Genomic DNA, 18,641 nt, shown 5'->3' with positions numbered 1-18,641 from the left:
CAAGCTAACTGCAGTTTTTCCTTGGACCTCCTTGCATCTGGTTTGCCACTAGGAGAGTGCTTCTCAGTTAATGCCTCCAGGAACTACCTTGTACACCTTGTACTCAGAGGCCTGTCTCTTAGCTGATTGCCCAGTCAAGTTACAACCAAGACAGCCTACCCCAGCGAGCCGCTGTTATGCTTTGAACACTTCACGCATTCAGCTCCACCTTATCTATTTGCATTGTGTAGTCCTCATGGCAACCATTTTTCCCAAAGAGCACCGATTTCCTTTGACGGACAATAGCATTTTTTTTTTTTGGTTCTTTTTTTCGGAGCTGGGGACTGAACCCAGGGCCTTGCACTTCCTAGGCAAGCGCTCTACCACTGAGCTAAATCCCCAACCCGACAATAGCATTTTTAAAAGTTAAGTGTATGCATGTATCAGATATCACTGGTATCCCATTAATGTATACCGTTATTCGATTATGTACTGAAAAATAACTGTAGCCAGAGCACAGTGACACACCACACTAATCCCAGCACTCCACAGGCAGAAGGAGGCAGCTCTCTCTGAGTATAAGACCAGCCCAGTCTACGATGCGAGTTCCAGGACACCGAGAGCTATGTCTCAAAAAACAAATAAATAAATGTAAAAAGAAGAAAAGAAAGAATTAAAAAAAGAGTAAAGGGCTGGGGAGATGGCTTAGCAGTTAAAAGCACTGTCTGCCCATCCAGAAGTCCTGAGTTCAATCCCCAGCAACCACACAGAGGATCTATAACTATAATGTCATTGGATGCGATCTGCTGGCATGCAGGTGTACATGCAGGTAAAGCACACATAGACATAGATAAATATTAAAAAGTAAGGGTGTGACAAATGGAAAACATAAGAAAGCATCAAACCTAAGTCTACTGTCCAGTGATTATGTTAAATTTGAATAAGCATCCAGATAAAAAGACAAAAATATGAAGCTGTCTGCACATTAAGATGGGCTAATGGCTGCTGAGAATGGCTAATGGCTGTTGCTCTCAGGCAATTCTTGCAGAGTTAGAAATACAAGTTTGCGTACATGCAAAGTAGTATTCAGTACATAAGTCTACATGCATATTATCTACACATAAAACCATGAGTTTGGGCCATGGTTTTGATCAAACACCAACAGGTGCCTTGAAGCCTTCCTACTTTCTAAATTTGCTACTCTTTTCTCCAAGAAGTATGTCTGTAATCATCCCCAATGGAGTGGTTTATTTTATCTCCTCTCTCTCTCTCTCTCTCTCTCTCTCTCTCTCTCTCTCTCTCTCCCTCCCTCCCTCCCTCCCTCCCTCCCTCCCTCCCTCTCTCTCTCTCTCTCTCTCTCTCTCTCTCTCTCTCGCTCTCTCTCTCTCTCCCTTATGTAAATCTCTTGATCACCACACCTGGATCAGCCTTCCTCTTAGGGGCTGGAGAGGATGGCTCAGTGGTTAAGAGCACTGACTGTTCTTCCAGAGGACCTGGGTTCAAAACCCAGCAACCACATGGTGGCTCACAACCATCTGTAATGAGATCTGATGCCCTCTTCTGGTGTGTCTGAAGACAGCTACTGTGTGTGTGTGTGTGTGTGTGTGTGTGTGTGTGTGTGTGTGTGTGTGTAATAAAAATCTCTTGAAAAAAAAGAAGAGCCTTCCTCTTGTGGACTCTCATCTAGCTGCACCTAGGGGCTTTCTTACTGAATATTTTTTCTCATTTCTTTGTTTTGTTTTTTGAGACTGGGTCTTACTGTTCAGCCCTGATTGGTCTTGAACCCAGAGATCATCTCTCTACTTTTGCTTCCTGGGTGCTATTATTGAAGGCATGTACCAACACACTCAGCTTTTCACCTTTCTTAAGTAGTCTGTTTATGTGTGTCTTTAACTGACAAAATACATCAGCATTTATTAATTACTGTGTGATATTTTATGTGTATAGTTTTAAGACTTAATTTTCATTTCTATATGTTTTATGTTGTTTCACATTCAAAGTAAACATCCCAAACATTTCTCCATATCAAAACCACTCAAAATCTATCTTTAAAAAAAGTATATTGTAATTTTTTTCAAACGCCTATTTTTAATGATGGTTCTTAAATGCTTTAACCTCCCTTAAAACCCACCACCCACCAGAGGTAGTGGTGGATATAGGGGAAGTGGACCTTTTTAGAAAGGTTGTTTGAAGCAGCTCCTGTCTGTGTTGTCTGGAAATTGGCAGTTCAGTTCACAGGTCAGCAGCGACAGCCTATCTGCCCGCAAACACTTCACGGATACTCCAGCAGTCCAGTTCAGTGGAGCTGGGGTAGCACGTGCCATGAATCAGCAGTGGTGGCACCACCTATCAGGGACAGCCAGTTCTCAACCTCAGCTCAGGTCAGCAGGGGGACCTAGACGGACGCCAGGAAAAGTTCTCAGCTGTGCCTTTCCAGTGAATCAAAGATCAGTGAAGACACAGGACCAACAAGCATTGCACGGCTAGCTCTATAAGCAAGCCTAACTCATCTTCATCCCTGTACATCAAGTCCTATTTCTACCCTCCAAACATCATGTGTCCTCCACAAGTCTTGCCTCAGTATATGCGTCTGTCTCAGCTCACATCACTCTACCTGTCAGCCCCGTGTCCACAGAAGCAGCAAGAAACTGCAGACGTCATCAGGAGTTCTTTGGTATGTTTCTACGGCACCCCAATAAATTCAGCTCAACTATGTAATGTAAGGCAGACTGATACATGCGGGTCATTAGCGAAGTATCCTTCATCACGTGTCCTTTCATGTGCTTGCTTTAGCAAAACATCCTTTCACTTGTGTCTGTTTCAGCTCAATATTCCTTCACGAGTCTACCTTGGCCTTTCATCTGTGTCTACCCCAGCAAAACACCATCCAACCAAATTTCCAAAGACCCCATAAGTTCCCACTTCAGTATAGCATTGTCATTGTTCCCCATACTCACCCTAAAGTGCAATAGCACACCAGACAGTCTTAGTCCTTTATTTTCCTGGTAGTACCGGTACCTGGGCCCTTCTACATGCTAGTGTTCTTCCTCTGAGCCCTTTTTTAGCTTTGACACAGAATATGATGAAGTTATCCAGGTTGGCCTTGAACTTTCAATCCACCTGACACCAGGTCCTGAGAAGCTGGGATCATAGACCTATACTAACAAGTCCAACATCTTTGTGGTTTCTAACTAACTCCATGCCCCTTGGTCAGCTTCTCCCATCCTTTCACAGAACCTCACTATTCGTAGCCTCTGGTAGCCACCTTTCTACTCCCAACTTGGATGGGATCAACTTTTATCAATTCTGTATGAGAGATTGTGTGGTACTTGTCTTTCTGCACCTGTAAATTTCACTTAACATAAATGATCTCAAGTTCCATCTGTGTTGTCCCAAGGGACAAGGTTTCCCTCTTCACAGTTGACATGCATGTTGTTGACATATGTGCCATCATCTTCAATGCATTTATCAGCCAACACTTAGACTGGGTGCACATCTTTGTATTGCAGATTGTTTCAACAAACATGGGAGTGCACACCCTTCATTAACATACTGACTTTGTGGGCTGGAGAGATGGCTCAGCGGTTAAGAGCACCCGACTGCTCTTCCAGAGGTCCTGAGTTCAATTCCCAGCAACCACATGGTGGCTCACAACCATCTGTAAAGAGATCCGATGTTCTCTTCTGGTGTATCTGAAGACAGCTACAGTGTACTTATATATAATAAATGAATAAATCTTTAAAAAAAACATACTGACTTTGTTCATACTTGTGTGCAGAGAGAGAGAGAGAGAGAGAGAGAGAGAGAGAGAGAGAGAATGGGGTTGTTGCAGAATGCTACTGGGCTGGATAGACTTTATTTTTTGAAGCTGTTAGGGTATAAAGACAGATTAGGCAGAGGTCACAGAGATTGCCCATATATAGCTTGTGCCCTTGGGTACAGGACTTTCTGATCCTCCCCGATCTGCTATAAAATGAAAACTACTGTGTTGTGAATAATAACTACCCAGAACACAGAAGGTACACCATTGTGTATTTGTCTGAACACAGTAGGCACACCACTGTGTATTTGTCTGAACACAGTAGGTGCACCACTGTGTGTTTGTCTGAACACAGTAGGTGCACCACTGTGTGTTTGTCTGAACACAGTAGGTGCACCATTGTGTGTTTGTCTGAACATGTAACCTATCAGTTACAAAGACCTGTGGGACTAGAAAAGCCTAGTAAAGGCCCACGACAAACTTGAGAACTCAGGCCAGCTTCACGTCTAAGGTCATGTTAGAACAATAGTCCAGTGTTGCCAAAATCCTTAAGTTTTCAAAACCTGGATATCTAGATTGCATGTGTAATTTCCTGATGTCTAAACATAGTAGACAGTCAAGTATATCTGTCCATGCCTGTAATACCAGCATTCAGGAAGCTAAGATGGGATGATTAAGAATTCAAAGCCATCTGGGCATGGTGGCACACACCTTTGGGCCTGGTACTTGGGAGGGAGAGGCAGGCAGAACTTTTGAGTTCCAGGCCAGCTCAGTGTGCATAGTGAGTTTCAGGACAGGCAGAGGTATGTAAAAAGATCCTGTCTCAAAAACAAACTAACTAGATTTTAAGGGCAATCTGTGTCACCACAACTAACTAAAATTGAAGACTAAACGAATCCATCAGTGGGGGTGTGCTGGCCTTCTGTCCTCTAACTTAGCTCCAGGTTTACAAAAATGTAGCTCAAGGAGAAGGAGAAAATTGATCTTTGGAAAATTTTCTGCAGTTCACTGCTTTGCCAAATCTGTAGAGATAAAAACCAAGCAGACTTTGTAAGAGATACTGTACGTCCCTAAACTCCTTTTCTTGCGGATTGGGGAACTGCCTAAATGCTTACTAAATTGTTTTTTTTTGTTGTTGTTGTTGTTGTTTTGTTTTGTTTTTTGTTTTGTTTTGTTTTGATAATCAAATGTTAGTTTCTCTTAAAGCCAACTGTCCTCAGCATTTGTATAGACACTGTAAGAGCTGTAACCTAGGTGGGACAGAGTACTGTGATTATGTCTACTTGAAATTTTATAGCGTTAAATGGGGGCAATATGAGATTCAGGGAGAAAGTTAGAAGGTGACTAGAGGAAATACCCTACTGTGTGTTTAAGTGACTTGACAGTAGTGAAATGCCTTTGTCCTTTTTACTGTGTAAAATTACTTTTTACCTGCATGCATGCTTCTGTACCATGTATAAGTCAGTCAGACACTGGTGGAGACCAGAAGAAGGCATTGGATTTTTTTTTTAAACATTTATTTATTTATTATGTATATATATCATATAGCTTTCTGCCTGCGTGTATGCGCCTGCAGGCCAGAAGAGGGCACCAGACCTGATTACAGATGGTTGTAAGCCACCATGTGGATGCTGGGAATCAAACCCAGGCCCCTGGAAGGGCAACTATGCTCTTAATGGCTGAGCCTTCTCTCTAGCCCTAAAATAATTTCAAAGTGTGTGTGTGTGTGTGTGTGTGTGTGTGTGTGTGTGTGTGTGTGTGTGTGTGTGTGTGTGTGAGACCTCCCTAGATCTGGGCCTATAGGAAGTTCTGACATGCTTAATATAGATGCTGGGAATCCATCTCAAGACTTCTGAAAACCCACCTCAAGTTCTCTTCACTGCTGAGCTCTCGCTCCAACCCCAAGATGCTTTTCCGATATAACATATGGGAGTCCATGGCTGGTGCAGTAGAGCTAAAACATCACCAGTGTTACACGTTTTAATTTTCTACTTCACTCCCTTTAGCATAAGGCTTCAGTCCTTAGCCTCTGCCTCTGTTGTCCTATCAACGATCCAGGAAATAATAACGAAACTTCTATTCCTACCCCATTTAGCCAGAACCAAACTACCTGTAGAGGAGTTCGAGAAGAACAGGTGTCAAACAGACCTTAGACAGTTACAGTGACAGCTGTTCGTGGGAAACGGTGGGTGTCTTAGTCAGTATTCTATTGCTGCGAAGAAACAGCGTGACCTCGGCAACTCTTACAAAGGAAAGCATTTAATTGGTCCTGGCTTACAGTTGCATAGGTTCAGGCCATTATTGCCATGGTAGGAAGCATGACTGCATGCAGACAGACATAGTACTGGAAGAGTAGCTGAGAGTTCTACATCTGGATCCACAGTAACAGTCAGAGACACTGGGCCTGGCTAGAGCTTTGGAAACCCCCAAAGGCCACCCCCAGTGGGCTTCCTCCAACAAGTCCACGCCTACTCCCACAAGGCCATACTCCTAATCCCACTTAGGTAGTATGCACTCCCTGGTGCATTCAAATATATGAGCCTGTGGGGGCCAATTCTTATTCAAACCACCATAGTGTGCAAAGAGTGTCTAGTAAGAAGTGATGGGGATCAGATCTTAATGAAGAAGAAGATTAAAGCTACTATCAGCAGAGAAACAGAACATTAGATGAGGGAAGCCAGAGGTCCTGCTACAAAACTAAGAAAGCATGAGACCAGGAAAATCAGGAGATCGTTAAAGGCAGGCAGGCATAGTGCTTCACCACAGGTCGAGTTTGGGGCTCTTCAGGACTCAAGACCAGCTTGGGCTATACAACAAAACTCGGGTGGGCAGATGGAAGGACCAGATAGAGGAGGAAAGAAAGAAGCCACAATATGAAGATGAGAAGAATACAGTCTGGGTAGGGAGTGTCTCCTAAGTGCTCATGGATTAAATCTTGGCTTCTAGCTGGCCATGCTGTGAGAGCTAACTCAGTATTAAAGGCACTTACTCTATCAATGAGTCCACACTGAATGGGTATTAGGAATGGCTGGATAGAGTAGGTCACTGGGTGATCGCTGGGCCCTTCCTATCTCTGCTTTCTTACAGACTCGTGAGGCGAGCTGCTTTCCTCTGGCAGCACTATGGTGCTTCTTCCCTACCACAGGCCTTAAAGCAAGGGAGCCACCAGACCATGTCTAATGAGCTGAGGTGTTCATCTCAGCTGTTTTGTCACAGGAACAAAAACTAACACAAGAACACCAAGTCTCCAAAGATGAATGGCAAGGACAATTTCAATGGAGCAGGAAGAATGGAATAAAGTTGAGTGCGTCGAGGGCTATGGGGGAGAAGAGGTGCATGCTTCTCCTAGTCAAGAAGCTTGCTCAGGAGCAAGAGTGAGAATGCACACCCTACAATGGGCATGGATGCAGAGAAGGAAATGACACTTAGCATAGCCTAACAGGGTCTCTCATAGGCTGCTTTTCAGCGCTGCTCTCCTGACCTCTCCCCACCATCTCTCATGACCAATAAGATAGCTTACCAATCATTGCCATTTGTCAGCATCAGAATGATCTCTTGCTGTCAGACTAGTGTACCAGGACATCCTGCCCCTTCCTACTTACTCTTTAAAATTGCTCACCTTTAAGATTTATTTTTATAGTATGATTCTCTCTCTCTCTCTCTCTCTCTCTCTCTCTCTCTCTCTCTCTCTCTCTCTGTGTGTGTGTGTGTGTGTGTGTGTGTGTGTGTAGGCCAGAATGAGTCATCGGATCTCGGATCTTCTGGACTACAATTATAGATGACTTGCAAGCTTCCCTGTGGGTACTGGGAACTGAACCCCGGCTCTCTGCAAGAATAAGTTCTTTTAACTGCTGAGCCCTCTTTAGCCCATAGACTAATTTTTTAAAGATTTATTTATTTAATACATATGAGCATACTAATGCTGTCTTCAGACACACCAGAAGAGGGCATCAGATCCCATTACAGATGGTTGTGAGCCACCATGTGGTTGCTGGGAATTGAACTCAGGACCTCTGGAAGAGCAGCCAGTGCTCTTAGCTGTTGAGCCATCTCTTTAGCCCCCAGCTCATAGACTCTTAATTCCTCTCAGAAGTCATGCCCACCCAGGCCATGATCCTCTTCTGTTAATGTCTTAGCATCCCACATAGGAGTCACCAATTCTGTAGGGCTGTGGGTTGCCACTATAGGGACAGTATCCTTATTTCTATGTTCTCATTGGCTAACACAGAGGCTAGTTGGCAGTGGGGAAGAGGGGTGCTGTGTCATACCATTGTCTCAGAAGGCTATGTGTGGAACTATTTGAGAGAGCAACTATTGTTTAGGACTGAGGGGCCAACAACCAGGAACTACCATAAGTCAAGGAACCTGGGGATAATTTGATACAGCCCAAGGTGGAAGACAGACACAGGAAACAATCATGGATTAAGAAAGAGCTAAACTCCAACATATAAAAAAGTGTCATGAGACTCAATTCAGGCCATGAAGGGTACACTGATTGTGTCCTCAACTTCAGTGCCTAGGAGCTGAGCCATCACCTGAGGACTACTGCACCATCTGACCACCCTGACCCTGAGGTCAGTCGATACATCAAGCCTTTGGAGAATTCTAAAGATTCAATGGTATATTTTACCCACTCACAATTCACCCCTTCACACACACACACACACACACACACACACACACACACACACACACACACACATGTTCTCTAGAACATGCGCCATCCAGGTGGTAACTAGGGAGTTTTAGGAATATGTGGTAGCTTGCTCAGCCCACAGACCTCGAAGCCAAGGGTTGCCATCAAAGACTCCTGGTAGAACAGAAGGGAGGATTATTAAGTGAGCTCTGGCAAACAGTGACATTTGCTTGGCCTAGGTTCAGCAACAGCTAGAAAACAGAACTTTAAAACACTGAAGACGAGTCTAATAAAGTCACTGCCACTCTGCTAAACCAGCATAGTCCCTAACTGTATTCTAAATATTTATCCTAAACCCACAGATAAGAGTAGCTCTTGCCCTTCATCAAAGAAACTTCTTTTTGCAATCGATGGAGACCATTACAGAAAACAACAGCCAAGCAAAATGAAGAGTCACGGGGTCCAGTCCCGACTGACATATCTAGACTACAATGCGCGCACCTAAGCTCGAGGACCACTAGAGAAGGTGGGAAAATTGTAAGAAGCAGAGCATCAGGGAATTTTGTGTGAAAATGTCTTTCCTAAAAATGTCAGAGAAGCCCATGACGTCTTACCAACACGGCTGCCTAAACAGGACTTGCACAAGGACAAGACCCATAGACTTGTAAAGTGTAAGGGAGGAAGCTCATGAGGTTTCAGTCCTGGACAAAGATCTACAAGCAATAAAGGAATGCGGGAGAAGGAGGAACAGTGTTCCCAGGGATGAACACGCCAATTGGTTATACAATACCAAACGGTCAGCTCTAAAGACACACGCACATGTACACTCACATACACATATATATGTATATATGTGTATATATGTATATGTGTCTATGTGTGTATATATGCATATGTGTATATATATTGTATAGGTATATGTGTATATGTATGTATATGTGTATGACAGCAATTTAGAGAAAAAGAGGCAGTGAAGTTGAGAGCACGGGGGCACATAGGAAGGTTAGAGCAATCGTTCTCAGCCTTCCTTAGGCTGTGACCCTTCAATACAGTTCCTCGTGTTGTGGTGATCCTAGCCATAAAATTATTTTTGTGACTACTTCATGACTGTAATTTTGCTACTGTTAGGAATTATAAATATCTGTTTTCCAATGGTCTTAGGCAACCCCTGTGAAAGGGTCTTTTGACATCCACCAAGGAGTTGTAACTACAGGTTGAAAACCACTGCTTTAGATGACGAAGGGAAATGGAGGAAATGATGTATTTAGATTATAATCTTAAAAATAAAACAATTATACTAAAAGAAAGAAGGAAGAAAGAGAAAAAGAAAGAAAGGAAGAAGGGAAGAAAGGAAGGAAGGAAGAAAGGAAGGAAGGAAAAGAAAAAGAAAACCAAAAAGAGCTTGGGCTGCACACACACGGGCATCTGAGTTTGAATCCTTAGAACTCCACGAAGCCAGACACAGTAGCACATCTGTAAATCTAACACTCTTATGGTGAAGGGGAGGTAGAGACAGGGAAAGCCTACTGAACAGCCAGTGAACACAGCAGCAAACTATGAGAGGCTATCTGAAGCAAAAGCAGTGAGGACTGACACTTGAGGTTGTCCTCTGAACTTTACAAGTGTACACACACACAGACACACACACGCACGCACACACAGACACACAGACACACACACGCACGCACACACAGACACACACACATACACACGCATGCACACACAGACACACACACACATGCACGCACACACACACAGAGCAAGGCTGCACCATGAGAGGAGTAAACTTTATATACTGCAGGTGTGAATACAATGAGAAATTTCCAAAAGTAAAAAAAAAAAGTTAGAAAAATATTTTGAAGTCTAAAGAGTCTTTGGTTTGACTAGACTTTTTAAAAAATGTACTTTCATTTTTACTTTAAATAAATAAATCTTTATCTTCTCTTGCTGCCAAGGGCCTACATTAAAAAAAAACAAAAAACAAAAAACAAATTTGACCATAAGCCATGTCCAGAAGAGGGCAGCAAAGCAAAACTTTGATTTAAAGGGCTTCTTAAGTTTATTAACTTTGCCAAGAAATCTTAAAGTTTGTTATTCTCCACTCAAAACTACTGCATAAACCCCAGTGGTTTCCTCAGAAAGCTGAAAAAAATGCACACAACAAAATCACTAATAATTCCATTTATACAAACTAGAATCTAGATTTGGTGTTTACCTACTGGCTAAAAAGACATGCCTATAACCACCTGCTTTTAACAGGCTGCAGCAAAGGAAAGACGAAGTCCAGACATTCGCCAGGGCTCCCGGCCTCAAAACCACTTTATTCCTGGCTGCCAATCACCCACCCACCGACCCACCCACCGCAGCCGCCAATCGCTCTTCTTTGAGTTCCGAAGACTATTTCTAACTAGTGCTCTGCTTACAAACCTTAACGACCACCGCTTTGGTGCAACGGGCTCACTCCACCTAAAACTTCATTTCCCACTATTGCCAAAAACAAGTCTGCTTGTCTCCCCCTCCTCTCACTCTGCGAACCCTCTGTGTCCTAGCCCCACCCCTGCACCTTGGCTGCTGACAGTGACTCTCCGCCTCGCTTCTCCGCGGAGCAGCTAAGAACTACAGGCACCTTTCAGCTGACACTCAAGGCTGCCACAACCTTCTGTGCTCTGCAGTTGTATGGGCGCCGTGCGTGTTTGTTATAATGACGTCCTGGCAGATGACAGTGAAGTTACTTAGCCAAGCCAGCTCAGTCAACAGGTTCTCCAGGGCAAGGGTGAGGATTAAAAAGAAAAAGACAACTAACCTTACACCAAGACTCCAGGCAGTGCTGAGGCTGAAACAGGTTTACTATTCTCCAGTCTGCTTTTTTTTTTTTTTTAAGATTTATTTATTTATTTAATATATATGAGTACACTGTAGCTGTCTTAGACACACCAGAAGAGGGCATCAGATCTCATTACAGATGGTTGTGAGCCACCATGTGGGTGCTGGGATTTGAACTCTGGACTCCTGGAAGAGCAGTCGGTGCTCTTAACCACTGAGCCATTTCTCCAGCCCTCCAGTCTGCTTTTATACCACCTTAAGTACATGCAAAATGGTAAGATCTGTTCTGGGTCAAGGAACAAGCAAGGCAAGGATCCTGTAAACACCTTTCTAGGGGCTAATCAGGATGACTGAGACAAAAGGACTGCCACATGTGCCCCCGCTGAGCCAGCTCTGAGCTTTGCATTAACTCAAATGTAAATGTTCTTAATCTGGAACTATTTCCTGAGTCCTGGCCCAATGTCAGATTCCCAGTTTGAGCTTACTTCTTTGTCCTGACCAGTAGTCAAATTCCCACCAAGTGTCTAGAAGCAAGTGGCCCCAAAAGGCTCTCCACAGTCCATGAAGGGAGAAGTGGCTTTTGCTAATTTGTATGGAATCTAGCAGAAACCATTTAGAAACCGTTTTTCTCGTTTTTGTAGCCAGTCTTTGCTACTTTGTGGGCTCTTCTTTTCCCCCACCCTTTACCCCTCCCCACCCCCACCCAGTTTCACCACAGAGCACTAGATAGGAAGAGAAACAAGGATAGAGGGAAAAGAGAGGGAAAGAGAGAGCCCTGAATCTAATTTCTGACCTATTGTTTCCACTTTGACGAAACCTATTAACTCAACAAACTTTCCTAAATGACCAGCATCCATACACCATGCCTGTCAGGGCCCTCAAATTTACATACCCTCTGAAAAGTTCCCAGAATTCCAAACATTACACAATGGCAGAAAAAAGCAGCGATTGCCCAAACCAGGTTTCTGCTGGAGCGAGAGGCAAATCATAGAAGCTGCTGCGGACAGTCCAAGGCAGCCTCACATCCCCACACCAGGGATGAAAACGAAAGCACATTCCTGCAATATTTCTATGCTTCTGAAGAAACCAAAATTTCAAAATTCTCAGAAATGTCACATTTTCCCCCTTCTGTGTTAAGCTGTGCTGGTTTGAATATGCTCAGCTCTGGAAGTGGCTATTAGGTCACATTAGGAGATGTGGCCTTGTTGGAGGAAGTGTGTCACTGTGGTGGTGGCCAATGAGACCCTCCTCCTAACCATGACTGGGAGCCAGTTTTCTAGCAGCCTTCGGATGAAGATGTAGAACTCTCGGCTCCTCCTGCACCATGCCTGCCTGGATGTTGCCATGCTCCTGCCATGATAATGCCCTGAACCTCTGAACCTGTAAGCCAGCCCCAGGTAAATGTTGTCCTTATAAGAGTTGCCTTGGTCATGGTGTCTGTTCACAGCAATGAAACCCTAAGGCGGAAGTCATCAGTTGTGCTTGAGTAGTGGAAAATTATAAACAGGGATAGTTTCAATGAACTAAGAGCTCTCAGATCAGTGGCCAAGGTTTTCAGGAGATAACCTCCTGATCAATTATAATCTTTATAAGTTTTGATGGTATCCATAGCTTTTCACTTCCTGAGGAAATATAAGCAAATCTGCATCCCCATCACAAAATGTCTGCTGGCTTCCTCATAGTATGCATGATGGTTTAATCCCAGTGTTTTTCCTATAACCCAGTATCCCTTTCTCATGAACATTCAGAACGTTTAAAGTTAGAAGAGCCCTATTCTATCTCTGAGGTTTTTTTTTAATTTTCCCTATGTGTTTTATAGCATTTCCTTTAAGGTGTGATTAGATCTATACTTAACAACTGCTTGCCCTGGTTTTGGACAATTGGCTCTGCCTAGGGTTGTTTTTGATACCTTCTCCAAAAGCATCTACCATCCCATCCCTTATTATGGGCTGTCTATGTGACTGTAGGAATGTCAATCTGAGTATCCCATTGTTGTAAAAGGTCCATTCCCCATAAATCTATGGTATGTCAATCAGCCACATAAAGCCTTAGCTTTGACTTTTGACCTTTAAGTTCCACGCAGTATTTATTTACTTACTTATTTATTATTTATTTAATGTACATGAGTGCACTGTCTCTGTCTTCAGACACACCAGAAGAGGGCATCAGATCCCATTACAGATGCTTGCGAGCCACCATGTGGTTGCTGGGATTATAACTCAGGACCTCTGAAGAGCTCTTAACCTCTGAGCCATCTCTCCAGCCCAGGTCCCACACATTTAATTCATCGCACACTTTTTTTTTTTCCTTTTTCTTTTTTTTCGGAGCTGGGGACCGAACCCAGGGCCTTGCGCTTGCTAGGCAAGCGCTCTACCACTGAGCTAAATCCCCAACCCCCCCCCCTTTTTTTTTTTAAATCTAGGATAACTTTCCAATTCCTAGGAACTGGGCACAAGCTTTTTGAAGTGATCATTCTAAATTCCAATATTTTTATAAAATGATAGTTAATCAGCTCCTGTATCCGTCAAGCCTTCTATTTCAATACCATTTATTTGCAATTTTAATTTTGATCTCTGATCATTAACAGTTGTTTGCCAGCACACACATTTTCCAGTGCTTCTGAACCTTTCTCCTGTTCTTTCTCCTGGATGGCTTTGCCTGTGGTGTAGGGAAAACAGTAGCAGCTGAGAATCCTATGACCTGCATTGAATTGTATCACTCTTTACATGGCCATAATTTTAATTTCTCCTTAGAAATCTTCATCAATAATTCCTAGATGGACAATGAATCCTTGGGAACCCAATCTACTCCTTCCTAAGATCATCCCTACTGTCCCTGTGGGCAAAGGACCATAAACTCCAGTGGTTATTTCATAACACTGAGTTTTGGGGGACAGAGTAAAATGTTTATCTGTGGCCAATGCTAGAGCAGCCCTGCCTGCATTACTGTGCATTAAATCTCCGATGCTGAGTGGAGGGGGTTGGGGGGGGGGGATTCATGCTAATTCTTGACTGAAATGACTCAATTTTTGCTTCAGGGCCCTGAGCCAGGTCCCCAAGGCTGTTTCCCAATGGTAAGAAATTACCTTCACTATCTTTTGGATTTTTATTCCTGAACTCAATGGCAGCCTTTGTCACACAGCATACACACCCTGAGAGGCCTAGGCATTCTGTTTCAGATTTAGGGGGAAAAAACATTGCCCCTAGAAGTGGCTCATTCACTTTTCTGGGAGGAAATACTGTATTTCTCACAGTTAAGGCACCAGGAGTTTTAAGATTTGAGGCTTTTGGTTTGGTCATAGTCTCTTGCAGATGACCATATTTCCTACAATTGAAGCACCAGGCATTTTGATTATCAGATAGTTTGACCTATTATATTAGCATGGTATATATGTTAGAACCAATACCAGTCACAACCCTTTCAGAAATGAGAGAGCAGGGGTTGGGGATTTAACTCAGTGGTAGAGCGCTTGCCTAGCAAGAGCAAGGCCCTAGCAAGGCCCTGGGTTCGGTCCCCAGCTCCGGAAAAAAAAAAAAAAAAAAAAATGAGAGAGCAGAGTGACCTCTATTGTTTCCCTGTTTCAGCCATTTTTTGGTTTATCAGGCCCTTCCATTTCCACCTGCAATTTTTCCAGCTGCTCAGCCAGTCTTTCAACCTTTTTGAAACAAAATATACAAAAAAGAAAAAGAAAATCCCCACTGGGAGCAAGGGGAGGGGAGTGTCACTATGATACCAGTCAAAATAAATTTTTGCAGGCCTACTGGAAAAAAAAAAAAAAAAAAAAAAACCTCCATTTCTTTGTCACCTGTCATTTTGTCTACTGCGTTTAAAATCAAATGTCCCATTTTTTCCTTATTGTGTTCCACAATAAGAGCCACTTGTAGCTTGTTTTTGCCACTTTGTGGGTTCTTTTTCCACCCTTTACCCCCCCTCCATTTTACTTCTAATACTAGTAGGAGAAAAACAAGGATAGTCATAAAAGAGAGAGAACAGAGAGATACCCGAATCTAATTTCTTTCCTATTATTTCTTCTTTGGCCATAACTACTAACACACTGCAACCAACCTCCATAAATGACCAATGACTAAGCATCATGCCTCTTGGGGGCCTGTCTTAGGGTTTAATTGGTATGAAGAGATACCATGACCAAAGCAACTCTTATAAAGGACAACGTTTAATTGGGGCTGGCTTACAGGGTCAGAGATTCAGTCCATTATCAACAAAGTGGGAGAGTGGCAGCTTCCAGGCAGGCATCCTGCAGGAGGAACTGAGAGTTCTACGTCTTCAGCCAAAGAAAGTCAGGAACAGACTGTCTTCCAAGTAACTAGAAGGAGGGTCTCAAAACCCACTTTATGACACACTTCCTCCAACAAGGCCATACCTACTCCTACAAGGCCATACTTCCTAATAGTGCCCTAGGCCAAGCACGGTCAAACCACCACAAGGCTTTCACATTTATACACCCTCAGGAAAGTTCCCAGAATTCCAAATGTCACACAATCGCAGAAACCAGCTGCAGCTGGCAAAACAAGGCTTCTGCTAGAGCATGAAGTAAATTATGATCAGCTATTTCAGACAGTCCAAAGCAGTCCCTACACCTGGGATTAAAACAAAAACACGTTCTTATGCTATTTCTGGGGGGGGGGGGGGACTGTGCAAAAGAAACAAAATTCCAGAATTCTCAATTCTCAATACACATTTTAATGCAGCATTTTAAGCAATTTCAGTACAAATAATTAAAGGATTATTAAGGAAATGGCAAAAATTCTCAAGAAAATATGCAAGCTGCGTTCAACATACACAAATCAATACATGTAATAAGCACGTAAAGTAGAATCACATAAGCTAGAAATCATGTGACATCCCCATAGATGTAGAAAGGCCTGCCACTTAAGCCCAGCATCTCTTCACAATAAAAGCCATGAAGTAACTAGGAACAAAGGGAACATACCTCAATACAATGCCAGTTATACATAACAAATAGTCAATATTATCAGCTGGGGGGAAACTGAAAGCATATTGTGTAAAATTAGAACTAAGGTAAGGGTGCCCAATCTCTCAACTCCTTACTCCATGCACTGCTTGATGTGTCGGCTGCAGGAATAAAGCAAGAGAAATACAAAGGATTCGAGGAGAAAAGGAAGATGACAAACTATCCCTATTTGCAGATGGTGTAATCCTATCCTTGAGAGACCAGAAAGACTCTACCAGGAAACTCTTGGATAGAATACTTTTAATAAAGTATTGTAACTGTGGGCTTTTCCTACAGCACCCCAGTTTCCAAAATAGCAACTCTGAGACTTATTATTTACAAATAAATGTCCAGGCCATATGCTTGGACTAGTTCTTGCTAGCTAGTAACATAATTAACCCATTTATTTTATTCTGTGAGTGCCACATGGCTGGCTATCTCTTCTCAGTTCCCTGCATCTGTCTCTTCAGAGTTCAGGACAAATCCGTTCCCATGCCTGACTCTATCCCAGAATTCCTCTCTCCCTATTGGAATGGCCACTTCTACTTTCTGCCTAAGCTAATACACCATCTACTTCTTATTTTCAGGTGATATTTCCACACAGTATACCAGAGATTCTTCCTATAAAGGATCAGGATACAAAGTTAACATGAAAATCAGTATCTTTCCTGTCTACTACTAGTGAATCTCCCAAGAAAGACATCAGGAGGGAAAAAGAAAATCCTATTCATAGTAACTTTAAAAAGAATCTAACCTAATCAAAGAGGTAAAAAAAACATTACAATAATACTTTAAAACTAGAGAAATAGGGGTTGGGGATTTAGCTCAGTGGTAGAGCGCTTGCCTAGCAAGCGCAAGGCCCTGGGTTCGGTTTCCAGCTCCGAAAAAAAGAAAAGAAAAGAAAAGAAAAAAAACTAGAGAAATATGGGGCTAGAGAGATTGCTCAGGGGTTAAGAGAGCACTTGTTGAGAGAAAGGAGGTCCAGTTCCTTGCACCACTGCGTGATGGGTCACAGCCATCTGCAACTCCAGTTCCAGGAGTCCATTGCATTGTCTGACCTTCAAGCACAACAGGCATGCATGTGGTCCACACATAGATACGCAGACAAAAATACTCAAGCCCAGGACATAAAATGAAATTTAAAAAGTTGAAGACATAGAAGGAGACAGCAGAAGATGAAGACTGCCATGCACACAGATTGGAGAATCCTTCCCGGCAAAAGCAGTATATAGCTTCTATAACATCTCCACTAGAACCTTCTATCAGAATTCCAGTTCTGTGAGCCACAGAAGTAGAAAATAATCTTAAGGGGTTGGGGATTTAGCTCAGTGGTAGAGCGTTTGCCTAGCAAGCACAAGGCCCTGGGTTCGGTCCCCAGCTCTGAAAAAAAAAAAAAAAAAAAAAAAAGAAAAGAAAAGAAAAAAGAAAATAATCTTAAATTCGGCTAGACGGAATGTGGAACTGCAGCAAACAGCCAAAGTGACATTAGGCAGAAAGAATAAGGCCAGAGATATTAACACCCGATGTCAAATCACAATATGGATCCACAGTAACAAAACCTGCAAGATTTCAGAAGAAAAAGAAACATACTGGTTAACCAGTGAAACAGAAGAGAGGAACTAGGAACAAACCTGCATAGGTTCAAACACTTAGTCTTTGGCAACTATGAACAATTATCATTGCTGATAGGAATGCTAACTGGTGCAGCCATCACAGTTGCTATGGAGTTCATACGCCCACATGATGCTTGCACACTGGCATTTACCACAACTCTACCCATGATAGCCATGATATGGTTACCTGTCTTGATGCCCATTAAGAGGTGAGTGGATGAAGAAAATATAATATATAACACTATGATGTTTTATTCAGCCATAAGGAAAAATGAAAATATAATATTTGCAGACAAATGGATGGAACTGAAAAATCATAATTTTAAGCATTCTAATCCAGGCTAAGAAAGACAAATACCAATTTTCTCTTACATGCAGGATCTAGACTTAAATATGTGTGTATATTTAAGATAAACATATACATATATATGAATTACATCAAGGTATGAAGAGAGAGAGCAGGAAACAGTAGGGAGCAATACAAGAGTTAGAAATATAAAATATACTATGTTTTCTCTAATATATGGAACCTATACTTGTGTGTGTGTGTGTGTGTGTGTGTGTGTGTGTGTGTAAAGCAGAAAGTGACCATTTTCAGGAAGAAGGACACTAGCAAGGCAGAGAGGGAAGAATAGGTGATGAGTGGTAGCAGGGTGAATGTGAACAAAATTCAAGATATGTAGGTTGATGTCAAGGCGATACATGATTGAACAGTAGAGAGTGGGGCGGGGACAAAGTTTTTGTAAGGCGGGAGAGAGGAGGAAGGGGGAGAACTAAGATGAAGACAGGGAAGGATGACCCAGATCCGAGTGGACTTGAACTGCCAAGGTAGCTGGAATGGATTTCTGTAGGCAAATT

The sequence above is a fragment of the Rattus norvegicus genome, chromosome 2 (assembly GCF_036323735.1).
Source record: "Rattus norvegicus strain BN/NHsdMcwi chromosome 2, GRCr8, whole genome shotgun sequence".
Lineage (NCBI taxonomy): Eukaryota > Metazoa > Chordata > Mammalia > Rodentia > Muridae > Rattus > Rattus norvegicus.
This window is presented reverse-complemented; position numbering follows the sequence as displayed.